The following is a 27,467-nucleotide window of genomic DNA, read 5'->3' as shown; positions in this document are numbered from 1 at the left end:
TTTGGAATTAGTTACTTCCCTTTCAAAGCATGAGTAATTTGTGTGCCTGCCTATCCCATATGGGATCTACAGGCCTTTTATTGAGGTAACAGCTAGAGAAAGGTAATTACTGGAGAGAAACACAGGAGAACTTCAACAGATAACAGCCCATGTAAAAATCTCAGGGTTATCATTTCTAAGGAAGATTTTTTCCACAGTCTCAGTAAATGCTAAAGGTTTGCCTTAACTGGTTGGCTAGATTGAAAACCTGACTCATGGCTCCGTGGCCAAATGACTTGTTTTCTACACATCAGTCACTGCTGCCATGTCTACCAAACCCACTTCTTATTTACAACAAGGCCACTCTAGTCCCCTTTTGGCCATCTGCAGTGGTTTCACATATGATTAACTAATTCCCCAAGTGCACAAAGCCTTTTTCCCATTGAGGAGGGCTGCAGGAAGATGACCACCCAGCAGAACGTGGTGGTTTTCTTTTCTCACTGCAACAGCAGGTTCCCACGTAGAAGTGAGATGCTTACCTGGATCCTCAATGTTATCCATGTCATCCCCATCTTAGTGAGCATCTCATCTCAGTACAGAGGTTTTCCTCTTTTTGGCAGCGTGGTGATTTATGTGAAAATCTAACAAAGTAGAGAATACCTTAGGCTGTAGAAAATACTGAATCATTTATTAGTACCCAAATGTCTTAGAGATGTATTTGCACTGACATGAGATGCTAGTCCTGATTTTAAATCTAAAAAAAAATCATTATTTGATATTGAAATCAACTCAATGCAAATAGTTTGGACTGGTCAATTCACTTGCAATAAATGACTGAAGGCTATTTACTATTACAAAAGACAATTTGCATTTCTGGTTCAGCCCTGATCGCTTATGGAAGTTAGAGCAGGTCTATGCACGTCAGGTCTCACTTCTCTCCTTTTATCACTATTAGAAGTCTTCTGGAGCAGGAAGAACCGCTAATACAATCCATGCAGTACACATCCTAATGGATATTTCAGACACAGTTCAAAATACTTAATAGCAGTGATTGTTTCCAGTTGATGGTAAACACTGCTTAACACAGCTACCAAGCAGTCACGTTTTGTTAGCTTCCAAAAACTGATATTCTTCTCAGTATGGCTGAAATAAGTCCAGAAAAGAAAAAATCGACTAAAAACCTATGAGAGAAGGAGAGAAAAATATTGGTCAGGGCAGCAAGGTAATAGAGCAGCTGAGCGCTTGGCTATTCTTTGGTGATACTCAGGGCTTTGGAGTTATGTGAAAAGCTGAATAAGCACAACCAAAAAAAAAGTTAGTGAAAAACAGAAGGAAATGTGGACAACATCTCACTAAATCTGTATTATTTTGCTGTCCTTTGTCTACTTAGTTCAGTTAAATTCATGATCCATAAAAAAGAGAGCAATAAAATCCATTTTTTGTTGCTGTGTTGAATTAAAGTATTACAAATCACGCTTGAGAAAACATTGCTCTTGCTTAGACTCTGTTCTGGTTTCTTTTTAATCAGGAAGCTGAGCAATTGCAGATATTATTTCCCCTTGACGTGTTTCAGCCCAAGTGTTTCTTAATGCCCTGGGACCCTAAAGACTCCCACGAGCACTAAAATGCCCAGCTCTAGCATAAAGACAAAGGGCCCAAGCTATCACAGTCAAAAATTAAACAGTAAATAAATGTCACATGATATTTCGTACTGCTGAAATCTCTGTTGCTGTTTAACTTCTTTCCCCCTCTCCAGAGAAAAGTTGGACATTCTGATGGTAAGCTCACAACCTGGAGCTGAAGGGAAGGGGCAGGACACGTTCCAGTGTCACCCTATGTTGTTGCATTGTTGTACCCTTCAAAAACAACAGTCACAAGGAAGGGAAAAGGGATACACTTCAAATATGCGCTAGCATCCCCCAAATGCAATATCCCTCTCTAGTCTCCATGACTTCAATGCTCGCTTAGAAAGCATCAAACCCGCTGTACTTTGGGTGCTATACCCGATTCAAATGCAAGTTCACGCTTTCGAGATTCATTTTATTCTTTAACAAAGGCGCATTGGTTCTCAGTAAGTATCCTTTATACCTGTAATTCTAGGCTCATAGCTTTAAGTATAAAAGGCTAGGTGTCCTGTTGCTATATTAATATATTGCCCTCATTTCTGCATTAACTCGAGTGATTCTCTGAGCTGACTTCACCCTTTTGGTGATAACACCCCTGTGGTGTCTAAATGGAAGGTAACTGCTTATGCATGAGTTGAGGGGGGCTGATGAATTGCAAATGAGGATAACTTATGCAGCAACAGCTCAGACAGTGAGAACATGTAAGTGGTTTCGAACTACAGGTGTCTGACAAGTGTTCTTTTGCATTTCCCCCTATAGCTTCAAAGTCAAAATACATCCACTTCTTCCTCTAGTAAAATTTAAATGACTGCCCCATGCCTAGCGGTTTGATAAGTGAGGCTGTTCTCATTTTCAGGCTAGAAAGGTTTTCTGAAGTAAACATCTGGAAGAAATAAAAACGAGCCCTCACCCAGCCCTCGAAGCAGAACTTTGCTATCGCCACAGTTGTGCAGTGTGCAGGAGCTGTTCGGTGCTGATGAGGTTTGCTCTCTCTGCTCTTCCCTGCTGGAGCTGTTTGCTCGCCATGTGTTTGTTATTGATGTGGTTTGCCACCACTCCTATGCTGGGATGCACACCAGCCCTGCACACAATGCTCCCCGCTCCTACCATCAGCTGTCAGATAAATGCCCTTTTCTCCCTAGTGGTACATCATGCTGGCATTACATTTTTGAAGGCTGAAGGATCCTGCAGTGTCAGATGGAACTTTGCATTCCACCTGCTATCAGGGGGTGACTACAGCAGTGAGGAACGAGGCAATGTAGTGCTGGGCAAGGCAGCTTTTAGAGAAGTGTGACAACCACGACAACCCCATGTGATTATACAGCCAGCCTGACCCCTTGGGAGGGCTCCTGAAGCACATACAACCCAATGACTTCCCTCTCATCCCACTTCAAGGCATGTCAGGGGGTTCAGACTCCTGGGCACATTTTGGAACACCAAATTTACGCCTGAGAACCATCAGCCATAAACGCGTACGCTATGTTCATCTAAAGAAACACAGGACATAAAACAGACAGCATCACTCTACCAAATAAACAACTCTGCAGTGTTACTGATATTGCTTTTTTATCATTTTCTTCTACTAAAAATCCAGCTACGTCCCAAGTAGCTGCACTCAATTCATGTAATTATGATGCTCTAAGACATGGATGTAGCTGGAAGGGATCATTTCTCATCATAATTTCCTTTTTCTTTTCCTCCAGAAATAGTAACTTAATCTAAATTTTGAAAACACTTTTTCAAAACATTGACTGTTGAGACTGCCAAAATATATTATTAATATTTTCCTTGAAATTTCATCTCTATTTCAAAACCTGAAGGATTCTATTGATGTGAGAAACTTTGTACTCCGAATTATAAACTTCAGTGGAACAGATGATTCCATAGATTTTTATAATACAGAACCAAATGCTAGAAACAGATGATTCACTTTAGACCTTTAGTAAAAACTACAACCATAGAGTTGTAATACAGGAAAACAAATAATTAAAATGAATATACTCTGAAAGAACAAGAAACTCAGTAACTTAATAATCCCAATGAGGGAAAATGATCTACAAGTGTCATCCGCTGACTGATGCAAGCAATTGAGTCAATGTCAAATAAGCAAAGCAATGTATAATTTAGCTCTAGTCTTCTGAGTATAACATAGCAGCAAGTAAAAACACAAACTAAAGCTACCATCTCTCAAGAACAAAAGAAATTAAAGTAATGAATCTTTAAAAAAAACACTTGGGACCATTTTTTAAAAAGACTCCTAATCATTAAATCCACTTTGCCTAAATGCAAATGGAACAGCATGGCCACAAAAATAGATAAAATTCAAACAACTTGATTCAGATCGCCATTTTAAAATGGATATAAAATTTACTCCAATGTCTTGAAAAACTAAAACAAAAATTCGGCCTGGAAATTGCCTGTGAATCAGACTGATTTGGGATTTCCAATGATTAGGCTCCTTCTGGCAGAAGGAAAGAATATTTCAATCATTTCAGTAGCATTTTACTAGAGTTATTTGGCTGAACTTCCTGAGTAGCATCTGCCCAGGTTCAGGGCACCTTTGTTTCAGGTGTTCAGCTCATCCTTCCTTACAGAGGACTTCCTGAGTGGTAACATAAGGTAAGTGGACACTTAAACATTTTGCAAAATGACATTTTATTAGAGAAGAGCTGTAAGTGCTACAGAATTGTTTCCTTTTTTTTTCCTACTCTAATACTGAGAGAAATGCTGAATAAATGAGAAACCCTGTGGTCAGTGGAGTGGCAGTCTGACTGCTATCCAGCTCTGCCCTTGCAGATGAACCCATCAAGTGGAAAGCTATTTTAATGAAGCAAAAGATATCTCTATGGTAATTTACGTATTTAAGAGGCAGTACCTCTGATGAAGAGTTTTCCAACAGGTTTTGAAAACCATGAAGTCAAAATGGCTATTTTTTTTTCCCCTACACAAATACTTCAAGATGATGCATTTTATGTTTCACAGATCAGCTGCTGCTGTTCTTCATTCAGTTTAGCTCCAGCATATGTTAAGGTATTCCCTATTGTGTTTTTACAGCCTCAAACAGTAAACTACCCAAAGCTCTAAGGAATGGAGTGAACAGCATATGTGTTGTGTTTCATCACAGCAATCACAGGAAACATAAATTAGTGAAGTCATCTGTGCCATTTATCTGCCTAATTGGTCTTCCCAGAAGGAAGCATTTTCCCTTTCACCTGTTAAGTTGACAGTACACTTTCTGATTTGGGGTACAAACATGATGTCAGCTAGAGAGAACACTGGGAGCTTTTCTGACCTGTAGCTTCATGGCAGGGAGAAGTTTCCATAGGGTTGTGAGACCTCTTCTCCTTGGTCAAGTCAACCTTCTGCTCTGAAGAGACAGAGGCAGGTCCATCTGGTTTTCTATCTCAGTCTCTTGTTAAAGGAAGTGTGAAAAAAGGTGGTAAATAAGACGATAAAACTACAGAAATGGCAGGAACTACGCATATCAACAAGTGAAGACAAAAAACGTAAATAGTACTGAGTGATAAAGCATGAGAACTGCAGCCTTTGTGGCTATCTTACAGGTAATGGCCAATGCTTTCAGACTTAATTGCCTGCATTTATATTGCTATTTTCAAATTAATGTTTTGATATACAAAATAAAACACATGTTTGCATCCTTCTCTGAGTTCATTCTGGCTCTTAAAATCCAATCTAGGGCTTCTGTCAAATTACGTAGGCTCACAGCAAGAGAGTCAAGGCTACCCTTAGAAACATCCTAACATCCAAGAAACAAAAAAAAAAAACCTCTCTCTTAATCAATAAAAGCTATATATAGACGAGTTCAGCCATTTTTAGACCTGCTCAAGTTTCTTCAGCAACTACATGCTATCAGCACGTGTTTACACCAGTCCTATAATACCAGAAACACTGAAGATAAGCTGAAAGACCGAATACCATTCTCAGGAATGTCTCTGTCTCCAATTCAAAGGTGAAGTCCATTAGAAAGTCTGTCCTTGTGGGCAGAGAATTAGATCACTTTTTTTTTTTTTTAAATAACACCAAGGAATTGATTGTTTTGTCCCCCATCTGTTGACCTGTCAAGGATGCTGTCTTGGGTTGCAGGAACTGCTGTGAGATACAGCTGAATTCCTTCTGTATTATAACGTTCTGAAAGGAAGAAGCAGCCCCAGAAGTAGCTGAAGCAAGTTCTGTTTACACCCAGATAACTCCTCCTTTCAGAAGTACCTTGGTGATTTTCTCCATGTGACCAAGGAACACGGAGTAGAAGCTAGCCATGGAGAAAGGCATTCTTCCATGGGAAATGGGAGACTGAGGATGGCCGATGAGCATCCCTGAAGGGCTTGCTCAATTCTCACCCAAAATAGTTTGCTCCCACCATGTCACCATGGCCTTTGCTGCAGTCAAGGGCTTTGTTTGAATGAATGCTGCAGGATGAGATGTGGCGTAGGTGTGCGAGTCCTCAACATTCAGCTTAAAACCATTGTCAGCAGCACCTCAGGCAGAGTGAATGGTGAAGCTGAGTATCAGGCACAGAAGGTCTGGATGCGTACTCAGATTTATTTTTATAGAATTATTTTTCTTTAAGTTAACATTTCTCTAAACTTCAAGGCTCAGTCTTGAGTGCTCTGCTTGTAGCGTGCAAGTTCTGCAAATGTCATTTCAGAGCCATAGCATCAGTTCTTTGCATAAATCAAGCAATTCAAAGATGCATCTATGAAAGCTGAAGGAGTAAAAGCACTACAATTTACTGAAATAATAACCTATTCAAAGTTTTCAGATTTCACACTGCACAAAATGGTTGAGATCAACCTCTAAAGTACTACAGAATAACTCTTCAGCAGCTATCAGTGATCACAGAACCACAGAACCACCAAGGGTGGAAAAGACTTTCAAAATCATCTAGTCCAATCATCCACCTACTACCAATATTTCTCCACTAAATCATTCCCCTTAGTACGACAGCTAAACATTTCTTGAACGCCTCCAGGGATGGTGACTCAATAAACTCCATGAGCAACAGGTTCCAACGCCTTACCACTATTTCAGAGAAGAAATTTTCCCCAACAGCTAGTCTAAGGAAACTCAGAAGTAATCTACGACAAGATAAAAGGACTTGTTTAATTTAAGGTAATAACTCCTTTTGTTTTGACCAGGCAGAAATCCAGAGCATAAAGTCTTACCTGCACAACACTGGAGTACCCTTTGCAGGAGGAGGCTGGAGGGAATGCATAATATTGCATCCATAATGAAAGCTTGGGTGCACACCCAATGGTTATTATGGAAAATAACCATCATAGCTCAGTTTGCATGCAAAACGTCTAGTTTAAAATCTGTGGAATAAAGGATTGCTAATGATGACAGAGCTGCAAATGGCAGTCAGAATTCACAGTGTGCAAGTTTCTTGCCAGTTATACAGGGGAGCCTTGAAAGTTGGAAGAGACCTGAGATCAACTTCGAGCATCAGCACGAGGAGCCGTAAGTCAGAGGTTGGAATTTGCCATTTCGGCTGACAGATAAACAAGGTATGTCAGCAGCCAGGATGTCAAATAAAGAACCAAACAGAGACGCCAAATGAGAAGGGAAAAAAACAGCACAGCAGATGGAGATAAATAACATGACTATTCACAGGAGGGAAAGTGCCTGAGAATTACGGCTTACTCACTGATAAAAGGCAGCAGCTGCCTCCAAAGGCACTGGGGCTGCCCTGCACAGAGCGGCGAGGCCGTGTGCCACCATCCCTGTTTGGGATGAGGACTGTCTCTTGGGACCGTGCATCAGCTCTAGTGCATGTCTGCTCCTTGATTCAAGGAAGAGGTTGGCATTTGAACTTGTACTGATGCACGAAACCTGGAAACGTTCAGCTGGGGTGACAGGGAGCCATGCAAACGACAAATGAAATTCTTTTAGAGCACTGCTGTGTAGAGGACCTGATGGAGAAACACATAGTGCAGGAGTGATGCTGGAGAAAGATGGTGAACAGGATTCTCATGCTTTCCACCTGTCTCACTGGAAAATATAAATATTGCAATTTTGCTATTAAAAAAAACAACCTTGCGTTGTTATCTGACTTGTACGACAGAAAAGCCCTGCCGATTTTGACAGGACCAGGGAATCCTGCTAGCACCATGCCTCTAATGATGAAAGGAAAGTCCCCAGCTTTAGCAAAAGAGAACAAAAGAAGCATTTAGTTCTGGATAAACTGTCATCTTGCATTTCTGACAGGAAACCTGACTGCATTTAACAGAGAAAAACAGAGTAACACAGGAAATGCTAAACAAGAGTCCTTTACCAAAAAAAAAAAATACTAGATTAAAAACAGCACGTGAGGAGAGATGTGAACCAAAATGTGCTCCACAGTCTCAGCACAGCAATTATACTGCACAGCATATTGCAGAGGGACAGGGATTGGAGGCCCTTCTGGGGACCACTCACTCCAGCAGATGATCAGGTTCCTCAGGGATGTAGCCACTTAGGCATTGAACATCTCTAAAAAAGGAACCCCAGCCTATCTGTGCAATCTGCCCCAGCCTTCCATCACCCTCACCCCAAAGACTGTTTTCTTCCATTTAAATGAGATTTTCTTTATGTCATAGGATCATTAAGGTTGGAAAAGACCTCTAAGGTCATCAAGCCCAGCCATCAACCCATCACCCATGCCCACTAGACCATGTCACTCAAGGACATGGTTTCAGGTTGTTTCTTCTGCCTCATCTCATCAATGGGCACCATGAGAAGAGCCTGGCTCCATGCCCACTAGACCACGTCACTCAAGGACATGGTTTCAGGTTGTTTCTTCTGCCTCATCTCATCAATGGGCACCATGAGAAGAGCCTGGCTCCATCCTCTGCCCTCCCTCCCACCGAGGACTTATGCACATGGATAAGATCCCCCCGGGATTCTTCCCACTAAACATCCCAGAAACAAAGCACAGAAGCAGGAATAAGGCATTGTCACTTTGCAAAGAATCACTGCTTGATTTTCTGCTGTATTATACTTTTATTGGAGATAGTTCTGCTTTCTTTGAATAAAATTTCATTTTACAAGATCACTGTGCCACTTGCATAACTAATCACTTAAGGGCTTGTACACTTATTTAAGCACCACTGCTTTCACAACGTGCCCTCAATAAAGCTTAATAGGCCACATACCCCAACTCTGACAAGCCAGACTTTGATTATTTAGAGTTGAGCGGTTTCTTTGTTCTCCCTTCCTATGAGATGTCACAGCCATCACAGCCTGATTGGTACTTTTCATTGAAGAGGAGGGAAATTTGCACTTGTTATGTAGCAATTTATAAAGATTTTTGAAGGGTGGAGAATTGGAAATGAAATACAAAAAAAGGAGTAAATTAAAAAATACGAGATAACCCAGCAACAAAAACAGACACTGAAGAGGATTTCTCTATTGAAATTCTTGAAATCATATTTCTGCACTAAAGACTAAATCATTTAAAGATGGCAAGAAAGAAGGATCTGAAAATACGGTTGCACAAATTCCCTTCTGTCAATCATTAAGCAATAATTAGCATGTTCTGATGGTGTAGGACTCTATTCTTCCCTAATTAAACCCAACATAAACCATGAATAAGACCCAAAGGCTTAGCTAGTAGGAAGAACTGAGAGCTGCTGAGGGCAGGACTTGTTGCACAGCTGTGCTCATTGCACAGCCCTCAGGGCTGCCCTACTGCCCAGGCAGCATGCAGGGTCAATGCAAACACCTCCTGACTGCATAGAGGCTGGAGCATCTTTTCTTTTTCACAAGCTTCTGCCACATAAACCTGTGCCTCTCTACTGTCTTTGTGTGTGACTGTCTTTGTTTCAAGGGGAAATAAATTTTGAAGTATACATTGAGAAAAAGAGGAAACTAGATCAAAGCCTTCACAACAGTGGTGCTGCTTAGCATCCAAAAGAGCCAAATAAGAGCATCAAATATTGAATTAGCCTCAAATTTCTTGACTGACTGGAAGCCATAGCAGTTCTTATAGACTTTTCATAAAATTACACACACGTCAGCCGGTTGCTGGATTCCTACAGAAAGAAGCCACCTGCAAATGCAAACAGCCCCAGGGATGGAGCGGAGTGGTACCCAGAGGGACCATTTGCAGCAGGCAGCTCATGGCAGCTCCTTCCTCCTCCTTCCACAAAGAGTTTTGAGTTTCTTTATCAACAGATAATGTTATGTAAAACAGAAAACAGCTGCTACTGTTAGTACCATTTTTAGATATAACACACCTTTTCTGCCTGGCATTACCTTTTCCTAGTTGCGGATATTCACCAAGACACTCTTGTCCACATTGGTGACTTGCATGGCTCTGCTGGGATACCCCTGTGAAGGAGCACACATCATGTCAGGGGCACTGAACGGTCTTTAGAGAGAAAGGTAGCACTGTGTGCCTTAACGCTCCAAAAATCTGGAATTCCAGGCATTTAAAACAAAAGAAAAATGAGTTTCAAAATCTTGGTTATCTGAGAATCTGTAGAACTTCCATGCTTAAAAATAGGTTTTAAACTTCCGCTACAGCCAGCTCGCTGAGGATAAGTCCATGACTCTTGAAACAAAATGATAACAGATAGAGAAAATAGCCTTGGAAATGAAAAACGGCCTCAGAAATGCAGGAGACAGTCTTGTCCCCAAAAACCGTGATTTCTCCCCTGAATACTCAGGTAGTCATCTCACAGATGTACCGCCTGAGAACTGTATCAGATCCAGCCAAAGAGGATGTAATCATAACTATTTTTACATGGCATAAGTCTCCTCTTTGATATTTTTTAAGAATGCTGATAAAGTACTTCAAAGAGATACATGCAGTCATGCTTATCCTCCCTGCTCAACGCAGTGTGTATCCCAAGAGCTGCAGAAGGACAGAAAATTGTGCTTATTTTTAGCTGTCATTCATATTTCTATCTCTGCACGGGATTAAGGAGGAAGTTTCTCCGTCTTCTGAGAAAAACCAAAGTACCGAGAATAAAACAGCAAAATCAACAACCAACATCTGCTCAACCAATATTACTGAAAGAATCAATTTCCCAGAGGGATTAACAACAACTGCAAAGCATGGATCAATATTGATATGGCCAAATTATCTGGATGCATGCAGAGAAGCACTTGCTGCTCCTGAAGATAAATTTTAGAACTTAATAAATGTAATTCCTCATTACTGGCTGATGGATCCTCCCAGCTTCAGTGAAGAAAGGAATGTAAATGCTGCTACTCCGAGCTTTAAATTTTTATTTTCAAAGATATTTTGAATGATTTCTCAAACTATTTTGAAGCTTACTTTAGTGTTTCCAAATGCATCATCAGTCCTCATGGGCTAGGAAACTAAAAATTAGATTTCCAAAAATCTAGGATCACGGAATAGCTGGATTCTCTCCATCTTGTACAGGAGTGAAACCAAAACATGAAAACGGTAACGGGCCAATTTCTGTCACAATTAGGCCCACTCAACCAGTATGAAGTCAATGATCTAGAAACCAAGACACAATTAGGTAGCACTCACATCAAATGGCCTCAGTTTGAGAGTTACCTTTCCATTTTCCCCCTGTCAAACTATTTAAGTAACATTGTCAAAGTTATGGACTGCTGACTGCATTTTTTTTTTTTTAATCCTAACGATGGTGATACTCTACCATTTGAAGAGCAAATTGATTACGGAGGAACAAAAACAAGTTGGTACCTAAATTAACCACAATTTGTTATCTGGATTTTTCTCCTCCAATTTCATTATAGCTTAATTGCATCATCACTAAATTAAAGCTAGGCCTAATTATTTCTCCAATTCTTGCTTCAGGAATAAAAACTATTTGCCTTCCAGGAATACTAAAGTACAGAATCTGCCTGAAATTATATCTTTTTTTTTTTTTCTCAAGTGTTTGCTACCTACTTCTAATTAAAACCATTTATCACTGGAGTATCATTTTGGTTTTGTTGGTTTTGTTTGTTCTGATAAACATTCCAGACTAAACCTAGTGTATTTACCTTTTAGCAAGGGGAACAGCCAACGACTCTTGGAGCAGTAGCACTCAGCACAGCCCTGCAACTCGACGGGACATGAGCTTTAATTACCCAGCACCTGTCCTCATAGAGTTACGCCATTTTTATTATCCTGGTTTACAAGTTGGGGGGGAAAAAAAAAAAGGAAGTTTATATTCCCCTTAAATCAAAATATAATGAATGGGGTCTTTGTCCTTCCTGCCTTTCCTACCTACCGATATCATAAACACTGCAAAGAGGAGGTCAGGAGTGCACACATCACTCTGTCATCACCCTGCCCTTTACTCAGACAGATTCATGCCCAGATTTTCAGCATTACCACATCACTGCTGTACAGAAATTGCAATACCCAAAAACAGAGTAGGATTCTCAACTTCCAAAGTTGGTTGTGGTCCTACTAGCAATTAAACAGTGGTCTTTGTGTTGTTGTTGTTGTTGTTTTAATTTAAATGGTTTAAATATTTAATTTACCATTTTAACCATCGTGGAATTTAAATGGCTAAATCTTGAAGACACCAAACACTTCATCATTCATTTTCCAAGGTGGAAAACTGAAGTTTAAAACTGTGATTAAAGCTACTGAAACATTGGGGCATTGTGCTACCTTGTGCAAAACAGCATATATATGCCCGGAACAATATGGACCACCCCCTCCATCAAGGGAACAGAGACGTGTAGGAGAAAAACAATGAACTCAATAGATACTGTAAGTGGTTTTGAAACAGGACTTGAGGAAAATGCCTTTTATTACCAAAGGAGATTAACCTTGATGTGGTTATACCACAGAGTACTTTTTGATAAAAAAAATTTAGTGTCTGCCTACCAGGCCTTATCTGGAAATTCCCATTCTGTCAGCAGAAAGTAGAAATATTTCAAAACACTGTAGAATCGTGCACTCAAATATATGTCTCTATTAGCACCCATGCTAAATTTTCATAAAATTTTCTATCTTAGACTGTAGAACATTCTGCCTTAAAAACAATACATGCTTCTGCTAATAGTATAGTTACGAAAAGGAATTTAAAAGCAGCGAAGTCAAAGGAAATAAAGTCTTCAGAAGACCTTGTGAGCTTTCACCTTCCTGAAAGCCTGAAGCTGCACACATTACTGAGGAAATTATACTCCGAAAAAGTTTGAAGATGTGAGAAACATTTCTACTTACGCTTCTATCCCCTAGTTGCCTGGTACTGTTTTATTATCTGAGTGAATAGACGAGCAGAGAGTTGCCTTTTAACCACAAGAAGACACAAGGATATTATCAACTCAGGTATATGGATGGGTCAGCCAAGAAATAACTTGCACACCTGGCCAAGCGAGGACGAGTTTGTATGCCAGCTCAGCCACAGCACGTCCTTTGTCCTCTTCTGTTGGGCAACCCTGAATCCGAAGCCCTTCAAAATACACCCACAGGCAGCACGCGTGCAGCAAAGAGCACTTGTGATTGAGGAGCTGAATCAGAAGCTTCTCTAGCCAAGCCTGTCCTAGGAGAAGTTTCTATCCCACTTGGAGTCAAAAAACAACCCTACAGATTCCATATACTGGTTCCAAACTTTGCCTGCCCATTGAGTGCAAATGTTGGGATTTGATGACAACTTGAGTTGTCTTTAAACTTCCAGCTGAAGCCAACAAACTGAAATAAGTGTTTACATTCATCTCTATCGTCTCAGGTTTCCAGAGAGTTTGAACACGTCCTTGTCAAGACATTTTTTTTTAGATACACACAGAAGAAAATGATATCCGCAGCTTTAATGCATATCTGAGGAGCCTACAATCACTCTTCTGCTCTTAACATCTAACAAGGAGCTGCAGACCTCTTACAAAGGAAACTGCTTCTCACTGAGCACTTCCCCACTGGTGCATCTCGCTGCTCCATCAACACCTTCTACTGCTGCTCTCAACTCAGTACTTATTGGAAAGAACTCACATGGAAGTACAAAAGCCAGAAACACATTTCAGTTCACAGCCAGAGCCGAAAATTGGAAAAACAGTGTTGTTTATTCAGTGAAATGAAGTGGTTTTTAAAAGTTTAACCAGTTTATGAAAAGATAAGTATTTATGATTGCTGCTTTTCGTTGGCTATTGCCTCCATATAATAACCTAGACAGACCCAAAATGCCACAGTTTAGAATGTTATATAGCTCTCATATCAGAGAATAACTTCCAGTTAAAGAAATCAAGCTCCACCAAGATGGACTTCTCCATCTCCAATTCCCTTTACTCCAAAGACCCAACATCTGCAATATTTCCATGATTACGTGGAGATGAACAGAGAGAAACACGGCTGCAGCGCTGGAGCATCACATCCATGCCTCTGTCTGCATGCATTAAAACAACTCTGAACGTCAAATCCAGTGGCTAAAACTCCACCGAGATAACAAGTTTGCATGCACTTTCCAAGTTGCACCTCATGCGTGCGCTGAGCACGCGCTGCTACCGCGTCGTGCTGCCTGCAGTTGGAGAAGGCTGCTCCTTAATGGCAGGCAAGTCCTCCGCAGTAACTCCAAATGATAAATAAACAATATTATTTTAGAAATTACAGTCAATTTTGGAAGATGCAACCATTAATTGCTTTTGTGGTTTTGTGGGTTTAGGTTTTTAAACACAGCACTGCAGCGCTTAAAGATCCCCCTGATTAAATAATTCAAAATGTTTGCAATATATAACATGTTTGAAGGGGAGAGAGAACTATGCTAAACACTTTGAATTCACAAGCAAGCACCTCATTAACATGCCACGATATCAAATATTTATTACCTTCTCCAGTGTAATGAGCTCATTTAAGACAAGTGTGAGAAAACCCCATCTTGTATTAAAGTTGGCAATATTTTATTTATGGGCACTCTAATATTCACTTTAGGCCACACTAAAATATAAACATGCAATTAATATTTCATTAATGAGAAAGCAAGATCTATTTCTCCAACCGGTACGGGCTTCTTTCATTCAAAAAAGACAAAGCAGTGGTAAGGCTGCAGAGCACAGCTCCAAGAGGGGAGCAATCAATATTCAGTTATTAAAAAAAATCTCTTTTTCCTTCCCAGACTTGCTCAGAGAAGATCTGCTTTGCCATTGCCACTGGAGCTGCAGCGTGCTCCTTTTTGTAGGAAAATGAGTGCCAGGTTATAGGGGCCTGGTAAGTGCATGCAGCCTCAGGACACTGCTGGCTCCGCAGCACGCAGTTAGGAGAGGGATCACAGGACAGAGAAGGAGCTGGGTACCAGGTCATCCAGGTTAACAGCTTCACCTCTGTAAGCAACTTACAGCCCCAGAAAGCAATCCCTGGAGCATTGCCACACTTTGCAGTGATGCCATGAGAGCACTGAGCCCTGTGCCACCACCTCTACAGTGACACCATGAGCTGTGTCCTTGGTACCTCTGTGGCTCCTTTCTCCTTCCCACATCAGCTCTGCTTTCAGCAGGACCCAGGCATTGTGTTCTCCCCCAGATAAGGGGAGGAATACCTCAGGTACTTATTAGAGTGACCACCGTCCTTACCCCGGCTCTCTTCTCGATTGAACTTTGGGCTCATTTTTCCCATGTGGATAGAAGTGTGTGTGCTTGTAGCGGGGATCCAAGCTGTGGTGTTTAAGAAATACTGTCTAATATCTGTTAAGTGGAGCAGGAGATAAAATTTGTTTCTAAAAACAGCATTGCTCACACATCCAAAAAAATTCTGCATTTTGCCTGTGCTTAATTTTCCTTTCAGCAGCTATTAACAGCTATATACATGTACAGCAGCAAGATAGGCATTTACTATTGCATATTTACCTAGAATTGCTGAAAAATACATTCACAAATAGAAAATCTCTAAATGCAAATCCCTCACACCTCTCCACACAGGGAAGGATCACCTGAGGCAGAGCTGCCATGGCAGCTGGAGCCAGGGAGCCTCTCCCACTTCATTTCTCCAGTCTTGGAATATACATATCAACCAGAGTTAATAAAAACCTCTTGGCTCCCAGAGTCTAATCCAACACCCTCTGGAGCAAGCTGTGATACTCGATTTGACTTCAACAAGCTCGTGTTGAACAGTGCACCTCGGCTCTCAGTGCGGTTTGCACGTTAACTGCACGCTGAAGGCTCTCCCCAACAGCCTAGCTCTGTGGGAATTGCCCAGCAAACAGCACTGGAACCTTTGTGATCCCCACTAGAACCTGCTGCATTTGTGGTGCAGCAAAAGCACAGCTTTGGTGAAGCTCAGCGTTCTCAGCTCTGCCTGCCCACGTGCTCCTTGTCTTGCTGCTGTGTTTGTAGATCCATTCTATTAGGACTGTCCCTCTCCATGGCAAGCAAAAGGTGAAAGGATGGAAGCATAACCCCTCAGGAAATGAAACTTCTGCTGGTGATAAACCAGGTGTTCGGAGGAAGCAGAGGCATCTCTTCCCTGACAACGGAGGCCAGTCTTTGTACATGAGGAGGCCGTTCTCTACTCACCTCAGTTTGATAACTTTGCACTGCTCTCATGTCATGAAACTCATGGGACTACTTTTTTGTCCCCTTGTACGTCTCTCAGGCTGAAGGGATTTCAGATGAAATGCACCAGTGAAGATTTAGACAAACTGCATGCTCCTTAGCTAGAACAAAACAAGACCGAGAGACGCCGAGATTGGCCATTCTTTGAGGACACATGCAGCTAAGTACCATAAACTGCTGCCCCATCAGCACCTTAAACACCATACGCTGCAATCATGAGCTTCATTTAATTCGGTCCACTGTACTTAAAGGTTGGAAGACTGAGCACACCTTTGTGTACAAGGAGATCTACTGTTCCAGTAGCACCAGTGCAGAAAAGATTTGGAATTGCTCATCTTCCTGACAGGATCTGTAAGGCTAGGTAATCTGTAGACCAGTGTTGGGTTATGTATAGATGAATGGGGATAGAATAAATCCGAAAGGAGTTCTCTATTTTCAGAGCTCTACTAGGCAGCATGCTTCATTTTTAACTGTTGTTGCTAAAAGTAAAGATTTCATACATTGAGTGTTGCCAAAACTTGGCTGTTTTAGACAATGTGAGGCATCTTTGGGTCAGATTGATTTATAGGCCGGTACAGTACTCTAGGAGCAAGTGAACAGAAAACTCACATAAACACAAGGAGATTACTTAGTTTGTCTCCCCGGAATACATTGGTCAGGACTGATAATCTCAGTCTGTTTCTGCTGAACGCGGAGCGGTTAGCATTCAGCAGAAGTACAGCTGAAATCCTAATAGGAAAGAAAATATCAGCCAAATCATTTCTGAAGTGGACTGAATGATGAGCAGGTACATATCCAACAGAAGACTGAACCTGAAATGCATGCCAGCACTTGAAACGAATCATTTGCTGCCAGACATGGTCGTACACATTTGTAAATGCAGCTGGCAATTTGCCCACCTCATTTTGGAAGCCCAGTTCTTGTTATTGCTGAAGAGAGAAAAACTGTTTAGGTTGAAGTAGCATTGTCCATAGCTTTGAACCAATGAGATTAGAAAATCTAATTCAGGAAAAGTTTAGGACAAACCTATGTTCTCGCTGTGCAATATATACATACAGTTCAAGGATGTTGAAACCTCCCCAAGTAGATGAATGATTACCATCCCCTCATGGAGATGAGGGGAAGCATTAGTCATTCTCACTGCACTTTATATTAAAAATGAAGATGAAAACGCTTTAAATAAATAGTAAATTCGTAAGGATTTGACACTGTATAATGAATAATGCAATGGTGCTTAGCTTTGGGAAATCCTGACTCCTAGACCAGGGAATTAAACACCCAAATCCACAAACAATGAGGAACATGAATAAAAGCTTCTACTTCTGACATGACAGGTGAGAAATTTAAGACATCTTCCGAGCTGCTTGCTTCTTAAGTAGATATTTTTTAGCTTCCAGGCCTCTGGCGAAGCTTTACAATTCTGGTTGACCAACATATACGACCTACTGAATGGTTGGGTGCAGTAAGTTCCAAAATTCCATCATTCTACAACGTCTCTTGTTAGTATGCCCAACCAATAGGGAATGTTGGATTTCTTTTATCAGAGGCCGGATTTACCCCTAGCAGCTAGACCTGATAAGAGCTTAAGTAGTACTCATTCTATTACACTTATCTAACTGTGAGATAATTTTCTAGACCATGGAATTTTCCCTTCAGAATGTTTAATAAATCTTGGATTTTTCTCATGTCTCCTGTGAGAGACATCTGCTTATGTAATTAACACAAACACTGAGTTAACAATGGGCTCATGACTTTTTTGAGGTAATTAGAAAGGCTACAAACACATGGTATGTGACCCTAAGGCTGCTGTGCTGTACCTAATTGAACATAAACATGGATGTGTTGCTGCTCATTTTTCTTACTAAATTAGTAGAGTTCATGAGAACTCCAATGCCTTGATTGAAGCATCAGTTCAAACAACCTCTCTCTTGAAGATCCAAGGAACATAAACTCACTGCATCCTCCGTTCCTATAAAATAATTTTGTCCTTTTGATCCCATCAGAGCACAACTTACAAACACATACCAAAGGCCCACAGATAGCTCCACTAACATCAGGCAAAGACAACATCAGAATCCAAGCCATTGCCATTTGGTTTAGACGCACATAAAGGACGGCAAAAAAAGAAAGAAGAAAAAAAAGAGTATGGTAGGTTTTGACAGGATAAAAGCCTCCTGCTTTGGAAATAAATGTGTCTGCTTCACCTTGATGTGCGCTGCTGATAAATGTCCCGTCTTTGCCTCAGTATGTATCTGGCAGCACCACCATTATCCTGTGACAAGGTCTTATTCTACAGGTATTATCTTAGCAGAGACAATAGGATCGATTTAAAGCACCAAGATGCACAGTTTGCCTCAATGAATGCAACAAACACCCCCCAAAATAGGGTACAACATGGGAATTTCAACATGCAAGTTTCAGAAAATGGAGAGTAATTTGTAAATAGCGATTATTGCATGCAAAGTATTGCCCCAATACTTTGGATAGCTTTTCTCTCAGGTTCCTCAACTCTGGGGTGCAGAGTCCATTAAGTCCTTAACCCTAAGATGTTGTTAGAGATTTTGCATAGAATATTAATAAATATGGGGTAGTAAACTATCTTTAAACTAATTAGGGAGGATCTGCCCCACAGTTCATTTCCATCTAGCACCCATTATGCTGCCTCTTTCATCTTGTCTTAATTCTCCTTGCAAGCTTGCAAGGTCCTTCTTCAAAGCTGGTAGAAATCTGTTCATTTCTTTGAGCTAAATTTTGTCCAAGCATGTGTGAACTAAATCAAAACTACCAGGTAATCAGGTTGTGTTTTGTCATACCTACTGATGCTGCTTCAATAACCCGACTGAATTCCTCAAAGTAATTTCTGTAGTCTGCATCCAAATTCATTTGAAGTCATTAGAAACATTAGCATTAAGCACAACAAAGTTTGAGTCCAGCACACTTGTAGAATTCCTACGCCTTTAATTGTGAAGTCTTTCTGAAAATAAAATCATCCTTCTGTCCACAGCAGAGTCCACTCCAAAATGGCTGAAGCGTCAGTGAAGAACACCCACTCGCTCACATCCACAACACTGAATGCATCTGCAACGGCTTTTTGCCATAATAGAAATAAATTTGTCTTAGAGGCTTTCTCCCACAGAAGTTCAGCTCCCAGCTTAGAAAATAAATGAGATGGTTTTGCTTGGCAGGAATCCCTTCAGATAACAATTTATTCCATTGAAATTTTGACAAATTAGTGGGGCAGTGGGAAGATGCAACATGCTTCAAGACTTCGGTCAATATATCGTTGCTAGTAGTCACCGTGTCACCTCTTCTGCAACAAGGTGATTTTTGAGACTGCCATCAAGGATTGAATCTCACCTTGGGTCTAAAAGAAGGTGGGTAATGCTAGGTTACCATCCACAAAGGCTTTGACTTCAAAAGAGATGTTCAGCCCAGATCCTGCCCTCATCTCTGTCACAGGATACCCCAGGAGATGGGATGCTCTCTGATGATACCTCAGAAACAGCAGAGTCCCATCAGACTCACAATATTCTCGGTTTTCTGGTGGTCTTACTTGTCAATTTTGCATCTAATTCCAAGGCTTTAAATCTGTTCTTTCAAAAAAAAAAGTAAAATAAAATAATTAAAGGGATTTTCCCCAATTCTTAAAAAGCTCAAGCGGTTAGGAGAAACAGCTGCTCCAAGGTTAAAAATAAGTCACAAAACTTGGCAAAGACTGCTGCCTATAAACAACTGCTTATTTCTGAATGGTCATCTCTTGGGGAAAATCATAGTATTATACCTTAAGGGTCCTTCACAATCCCTTATTCTCTCCCTTATCTCTCTGCTGAAGTTAAACATAGTTCATAGAAATAACAAATAATATCTGCCATAATGTTACATTAATTTCAAGCAAAGTAAAGAAGGACCATTTTATTCCCACATTGGTTTAGACCAGTGTAATTCCATGGACTTAATCTGAGTTATTATTCCTGTTAACCACAAATGCTAGTGGAAGCAGAATGAAGTCTTCAGAGACTTTAATGAACTTTTTTTAAAATGAGATTTGCCGATATGACTCACTCGGATGAATTAGCATAACCCATACAGAGAGCCTAGGCATCATCCAGACAAACTTTCCTTCTGTTTCTTATATGAAATCCCCCCGGGGATGGATGCAGCTACCAAACTGGTAGCTGCAGAGCCTGGACACATTCATACTCCCAAGGGAGTATTTACAACCACTGTACGTTGATCCCAGTCTTCTCCGGCAATATTCGCTGCAGGCAGTGCTACAGAGGTGAATACCTCTGAGATTTAGTAGAAAGAGAGATGCAGCTGAGCATTAAACATGGGTCAGAGGAAGAGAGAATCAAGGGGTAAAAGACTGATAAAGGTCTATTTTGGTCTCGGAAAAGGTCACTGTGAAAGTTGAATTAAAATGAGGAGCCACAGTACAGAATTGCCCTGGGACACCTCAAGAAAGGGCTCTTCAATGCAATGTCAATATGCATATATATTTGCCAGAAAGCAAGGTCATACCTTCTGCCAGACTTCCTTGGGAAAAAGTGATTCTTGTTTTAATGGAAATAAAGACTTTAAGAGAGATCTAGAAAAATGCTTAAGCTGATAACAGCCTTCAGGCAATGCTTCTGAAGCAGACCTCTGTCAAGCAAGAACCTCACCCCCCACCAAAAACCTGTCATCTTAGCCAAACAAGGGCAGGCTCCAAGTTAAAAAAAAAACACCATCTGCACTGATTTTCTTTAAGGCACATTAGTAAAGAGTGATAAATATGACAGCAAAGAGAATTTAGGCTGCTAATCGGTCAGGCCTACCAACCATTTTGCACAGAAGATCACTGCAGACAAGTCACCCAAAGCATGCACAAGGCTCCAGAGCACAAAGCACTGCCAAAGGACACTGGATGCCATTCACATTGAACAGTAAAATACTTGAACTCCTATTCTATTGTCTTGGAAACTGTACTGAGACCTGCACAGCAATCTGTTTCAGTCTCTCAAGAAGGGACCTGAATCTGTGGCTCTTCTATTTAGCAATATTTACTCCTGTAAGAGTCACAGTTAGGTTTGAGTTTAATCACACCGAGTAAAGGAAACAATAAGCCAACCAGGAAAGTTGGTATCTTCTGGTAGAAGCCGCACTTAATGCCCATTTTTGACTGCAGCAGCAATATTAAGAGTAATTTCAAGATAATTTCATCTGCTTATCCGAGACTACAAACCAGAAACACTCTCATGTTTATCATACTTTGCTGTTCTTCAAAAACAGTGATCCTTTCAATGTAAGTAGTTTTTCAGAATATACCCATTAGACTAACATTTCCTTGTAAATATTTAAATAAATAAAATTGTATAGAACATTTTAGAACAGTTGTTTTCAATGTTGTCAAGTCTCTTTCAAAAATTCCGTTGAAAAATCTTGTTTGCTTGCATACGTTCAATACAATTTTTCTGGTTATTATGCAATTACAATGCATCTGAAACCGGTAGCATTGTGAAGCCTCTCATAAACAGAATATGGTACCTGAACAGATAAATCCAGAGAATGGGAGACACTTTGCATGTGCAAACACTACTTTGTGTGGTGTTACACTGCAGCTTTCCTCCATAGAGCATCCTTTGTGTAAGGAAGCTGGAACCCGTCAGTTCAACACAAAGTTTCTCATGCTTACTCAATATAGAATTTAATAGCTAACCACCACAGAACTACCCAAACGTCCAGGTCTGTTAAACCGTGATCTGCTCTAGAGATGTGTGTTTCCATCCTCATGGAGACCCTTGTCTTTCCAAAGCTGTGGATGTCAGATACTCAGTTTTTCCCAGTGATTTGCTCGGAAACTTCACATGCTCGTTCACAGCTCTGCAGGGAGCTGGAGAGCTAGAGATTTTGTTTGCACATGGGCCTAGGGTGAAGGCAAGAAGATTTCAAATGTAAGCCTGATAAGACCCGTGGAAGGATTAATCAAATCACCGTGTTTCTTTTGGTCAGCAAGTGAGCAGTTTCTAACAGAACACGCCATCAAAAATTTCCAGACCCAACCCACATTCAACAGATTCAAATCTTCAGCTAATTAAGGGTTAGGTGAACATCTGGCCTTAAGTCATATTTTGCCAAAGTTTTCAAAAATCTAACTTGTATTCTAAGGTAAACAAAAGTTGTATGCTTTGGTGATGATCACAGAAGTTCATAAGTTCAGTGTCTATTAACAAGAGTGAGTTTCACCTTCATGTTTGCAGCTGCACTGTATCAGCCATGATTTAGGTGCATGCAGTTGCTCAGGATATCAAAACGCCTCAACATCAGAGAAGTTGATTAATTAACATTACTTCCATTTTCACTTTGCACAGAGTCCTTGGGCTCCCGATGCTTCTCCCTTCCTTGGAAACAGCTCCTACGTTCCCATCTGGAGGTGTGGAGCAGTTCACTGCTAACGTGCACTCTTGCAAGCCTATAACCTTTTCTACAGTTGCATCCATTGGAAGAACCGTCTACATCTTCTCTGGCAAAAAGACATTAGCTATAAAATTGTGCTTCAAAAGCACTTAAAAACTTTGACCATATGTTTATAACTTTGTTTTTGCAAATCCTCTTTAAGGAAAAAAAGTACAAAAAAGGGGATCCGGAAATTAACAGCTGTTTCAGCTAGAAAGGTATTTCACACACTGAGAAAGTGCTTACACAAAGCTATTATTGTGTTTATATAGACAAAAACTGGGTTTTCTAATTAGCACTGGGAGGCACGTAAAGCAGGCTAAGATGCTGCCTGGCCAGTATTCTGCCGACTGCAAGTTTACAGTATTTGTTTTTGAGTTTTTTCCCTAAGGAAAAGCTCTTGAAGAAACAAATCCTCCTACGTTATAGGAGCAACGTGACAAATGGTTCATCAAAATGCCTCCACAATGAAATGCTTCTTCTACTGCTCTGCTTAATTAAAATCCAACTATGAAATATTTAAGTCCACAAAGCTTGCATTAAGTAATAATTAGCTAATGGACGAAATAAAAAATACCCTCATCCAAAGCAATAAAAAACACTTGATAACTCAGTGAGCTTCAGTACAGTAGGACCCACTGAAATTTTTAAGGTGATGTGAGCATGGACTAGAGCTAAGGTATATTTCTGTTGACATTCAGTTAATAATAATATCTCATTAAAAAACACAACAACACAGTATAATTTCCACAGAAACATCTGAGTGCTGAGGTATTCTCAAAGAGAGAGGTGATAGACTGCAAGTTGTGTCCTAGTAGGCGGGGTTCATGGATAATAGAGACACACAGGAATTACAACAGTAACTTAAAACTAGTTTTCCTTATTTCTCCACTTTGATGGAATTTATTTTGCTTTTCATTTTCTACTCTCCCCGCTAAACCCTTTTGGCTTTTTTACTACCGTAAAAATCTGTCTTAATGAACCAAAAAAGAAACCGTTGATAACAATCTCCAGTCATTCTTTCTCTGTTGGGGTCAATTTTTGCTTTTGATCATGTCTTTGTCTTAGATAATGAGGTCTTTGACACAAGGGAGAGTTTTCCTGTACTGGCACAATACGTGGAATAACTCCACCATGTCTTGTGACTACAGTTCCTCATTGTTACATAAGCTTAAGAAATAATTATTGAGATTTTCCCTATTTTCTTGATCAAGGGTAGAATTTCACTCCTGTTCTTCAGCCTGCCTCCCTCTGTATCTATGTCCCACGCGTGAGCACTCACTTTCAGGAAGACCAATCAATGGATTCAAACACGTGCCCAGATGAACTGCCCCATCCACCAGCTTGCAGCTATTTGCCCAGTCTCTGCTGCACGTACAGACAGTATCCTGGAAGAGATCTTAGCTGTTCAGTGTTCCAATACACATTTTTAAATAGATTACCTGTGCTCATATGGCTGGATGATAGCGGCATCGTAGTCCAAGAAGAAATGTGAAAAAGGGGTTACTCAAAACTTCTGTAAATTTCCAGAATAAATTGCTAAATGCCAGCATTATTTACAGCGTTAAGATTTTGTCTAGCATATAGGACATAGTGATAAAAACTCATAAAAACAAATAATATAAATTAAAAAGTAAAATCTGATTTAAGTCTTGCATTGCAGCAGTGAAGGGTTAGCAGTTGTGAGTTATCTGCACCACTTCCCGCAGTGTGAGTTGTGCCACTCCAAGGATCCCATATATATCCAAAAGAGACTTTATCAGAAAAGGACTTCAGTGGGAAGTCAAGAGATGAAGGATAGGTTCATAAAATCTGGTGGATTGCGTTAAAGGAGTTTATCAACAGTTCAGGAGTAAAAATTGATGTAGTTCAAGCTATTAAAAGGATTATAGTGGACACTGCTTAACGCTGACACCCAGCACGACGCAGGCTGAGCTGAGCTATCACCATGATCTGGATGAAATATTAGCTCAATTGCCCAATGCTGACTGCCATAAACACACAGAAACTGAGACATATCCTTGTCCAGATCACCTTGGAACACATTTAAGTTTTGAAATTCATCGTGTAGGCAGCAGAGCCACAGCGCTCACCCTCTAAAAGCTGAATTGCCATGCCAGGCATGGGTGTACAAACCAATTTACGAGCATGGCAATTTCAAAGAGTATAGAGTAATTTGCATATTTTGAAGTTAAGTTTTTTTTATAAAAACCAACAGCATACACGTAATCCTTTTGTTCAGGTGAGTTTATCTCCTCTCCCACCCTTCAGCAACTCCACACGTTCGCTGGCCTTCCCAGGATGCCCCAATTCACCCAAACCTCAGCTCTTCCTTCAACAATACGTCAGGGCACCAAGGTTATTCACTGAGACACACAGTGTCGCAACACTCTCAGTTTCACCTAAAATTCAGGACCCATTTGACCCTCAGCCAAATCACCATCAATCTCAATGTCGAGTAGTCTTCTTAGCCCTCAATGATACTCATAAGTTTTTATGGTCCTCTGGAAAGCCACATTTATTGCCATACCCTATTTTTGTACTCACGTTCTGTGTTCATCTTTGCCATGTGCTACATGCACAGCACAGAAACAGACCAGGACATCACACATTTGTGACTGCTGGATTCTCTATCATCACTTTATAACCTAAAAAGCCTTTAAATTAAGACTTACACATTGTGCTCACCGGAACATATGTCCAAACTTTGAGTGGTTTCTTGCAGGGTTATTAAATGGATTATCATAACAAACATTACAGTGCTAAAGTGAATTATAGCATACAAATAAAAATCTTTGAGAAGCGAAACGGATTAACAAGTTGCTAAAAGCAGCAGCACGAGAGAAAAGGTGGCATGCTCATAAAATAAAAGGACTTGGGAAAAATAAAAAATATATATTAAAAAGTTCAGGGTTTAAAATGACCACCTAGCTCACACCTGCAGTGCAGGTGGCAGAAAGAAAAGAGGAAAAAAAGACAAAAAGACAGCTCCTTCCTCAGGGGAAGCCATAGCTATGCTTTGTGCCCAACCTGGGCACAAGGCTTGGTCAGCCAAGTGTTCCTGCCCAGCTCAACTCCAGCAAAACAGGATGCTCAGAGCAAACCTAGGGAGCAGAGGCAAGGATGCATTTTCTCCCCCAAGATCAGAATTTGACTTCAGAAGGGTAAAAGCAGCTTCAATCTGAATAACAGCTCTAGAAAAGCCTAGTTCTGCCCCAGTTTTGCCTCCTCAAAGCACAGCTCGTGAGGAGAGACGCTGAACCACATCGCAGCACTGCTGTTGCCAGTACCATCTCCTTACGTTTCATTACATCCCATTTTCTTCCTCGTGCTTCATAACTTGACAGTTTAAATTGCACCGGGCTCAGAGGTGGCGTGAGCCTTGTCAGGCTGCACGCAGTTTGTTTTCCCTCTCCTTACAAGAGACAACACTAATTAAGGCACACATTAGATTTTGAATGCTGGATTATTGCTTTTCTTCAGGGAAATTTACATGTAGTTATTTTTATTTTCACATGTGGATTCTGACAAGAAGAGGATGGCTGAGGTCTGGCTTCTTGTCTTTAACCAATATGAGCTGTCTGAAGACAGTTCAGGGTCACAGAATGACACAAATGCGTTCACAAGCCACCACCACAGGATCTTAGCACAACGACACCTCCTCTTGACCATAGGCTCCAGCACACACATACAGCAGCCAGGATGGATGGAGAACTCTGGGCATCAGCACAGTGCCAGGCCACAGGGCTTTGTTTCCCAGGAGGAATGACATTCTTCATTAGGGAATGATGCTGTAACAACAATAAGTGCTAGGGCCACCTGGGATGAGAGATGCTTTTCCCAAGAGGACTTTTAAATGACTTTACAACAGCACTTGCTTCTATGATCCTATGTTTTGCATTCTACTCCAAACATGAACAAGAACAAACAAGTTTAAAAAAAAATCTTGCTAAAAACTCAAAATAACCATCAAAATCAGCAAAAAAACTGTAAATCCAAATAAACTTCAGGTAAGCTTCAGTATTTGTGAGGATACTGTAAGTGAATACAAAGACAATGAAACACATTAGCAGAGGAATTTGATGATCTTTGAGGTCCCCTCCAACCCATGCCATTCTATGGGTTCTGCCAGGCACTTCTGTGGTTGTTACAGATCCAGCACTCCAGCAGAGCACCCAGAGTCACTGTCAGTGCATCTGTCTACAGCTTCTGGGACAACCACAGAGACCAATGCTGAGCAAAGAGGGTTGGAAGTGCTTAGGACAAGAATGACATTCTCACATTGAGAGATAAAACCTGTCGGGACTTACCCAGCTCCCCCCTTTCATGGGGGTTGAACCTTTGAAAAAGCCCTTTGGTAAAGAAGAGCACGCATACGGAGTGGCACGCAAAGCCAACCACATGACAAGCACAACCTGGAGTGGGGTTTTTTAGCATCTTGCCTTTAAGGAGTTACAATATCTCCATACTCTTTTAGTCTGTAAATTGCCTTAAACCAATTTTGCTCTTTGGAGTACAAGTTGCCCGGTCTCTCCATGCTTAAATACCAGAATACCCACGTATTTCTGCCCAAAGTCTTCAACCCGCCCTAGCTTTTACAATGCAAACAGCTTTAAAGCTATTCCAGCAAGAGTTTTTCCAACAACTTATCTACAGCATTAAATTTTTCTTAAGATTAATTTTGCAGTCTTCCTGCTAAAGATTTTGAGTGAACTATTCATCATAAGACTATGAGACTCTTAACCAATTGATGGTTTTATGGTTACGGCTGTTATTAATCAAGTATTGTTTTGCTGCACTCTTTATAGCATACTATTTTATATTTTCACAAATACTTCACAGCTAGCTTGTCACATTCCTACTTGGTTTTGTATTTAAAAACAAACAAAAAGAAGTGATTTCGCAAACAAAATTAATAGCTTTTTGAGTACGAGCGTAGGAATACGAGCGCCCATAACC

General features: G+C 40.7%; 1 long non-coding RNA gene across 1 annotated transcript in view; it reads right to left on the bottom strand.

Annotated features, from left to right (window-relative positions):
• Nucleotides 1–27,467, bottom strand: part of LOC110398964 — a 94,709-nt gene that overhangs the window by 4,089 nt on the left and 63,153 nt on the right. The window contains exon 2 of the long non-coding RNA XR_002438773.1: nt 519–620. This is a non-coding gene — a long non-coding RNA (uncharacterized LOC110398964). The remainder of the gene's footprint in view (nt 1–518; nt 621–27,467) is intronic.

This window comes from Numida meleagris, chromosome 4 (genome assembly GCF_002078875.1).
Source record: "Numida meleagris isolate 19003 breed g44 Domestic line chromosome 4, NumMel1.0, whole genome shotgun sequence".
Classification (NCBI taxonomy): domain Eukaryota; kingdom Metazoa; phylum Chordata; class Aves; order Galliformes; family Numididae; genus Numida; species Numida meleagris.
Note: the sequence above shows the minus strand (reverse complement) of the source record. Positions and strands in the feature narration are given on the sequence as shown.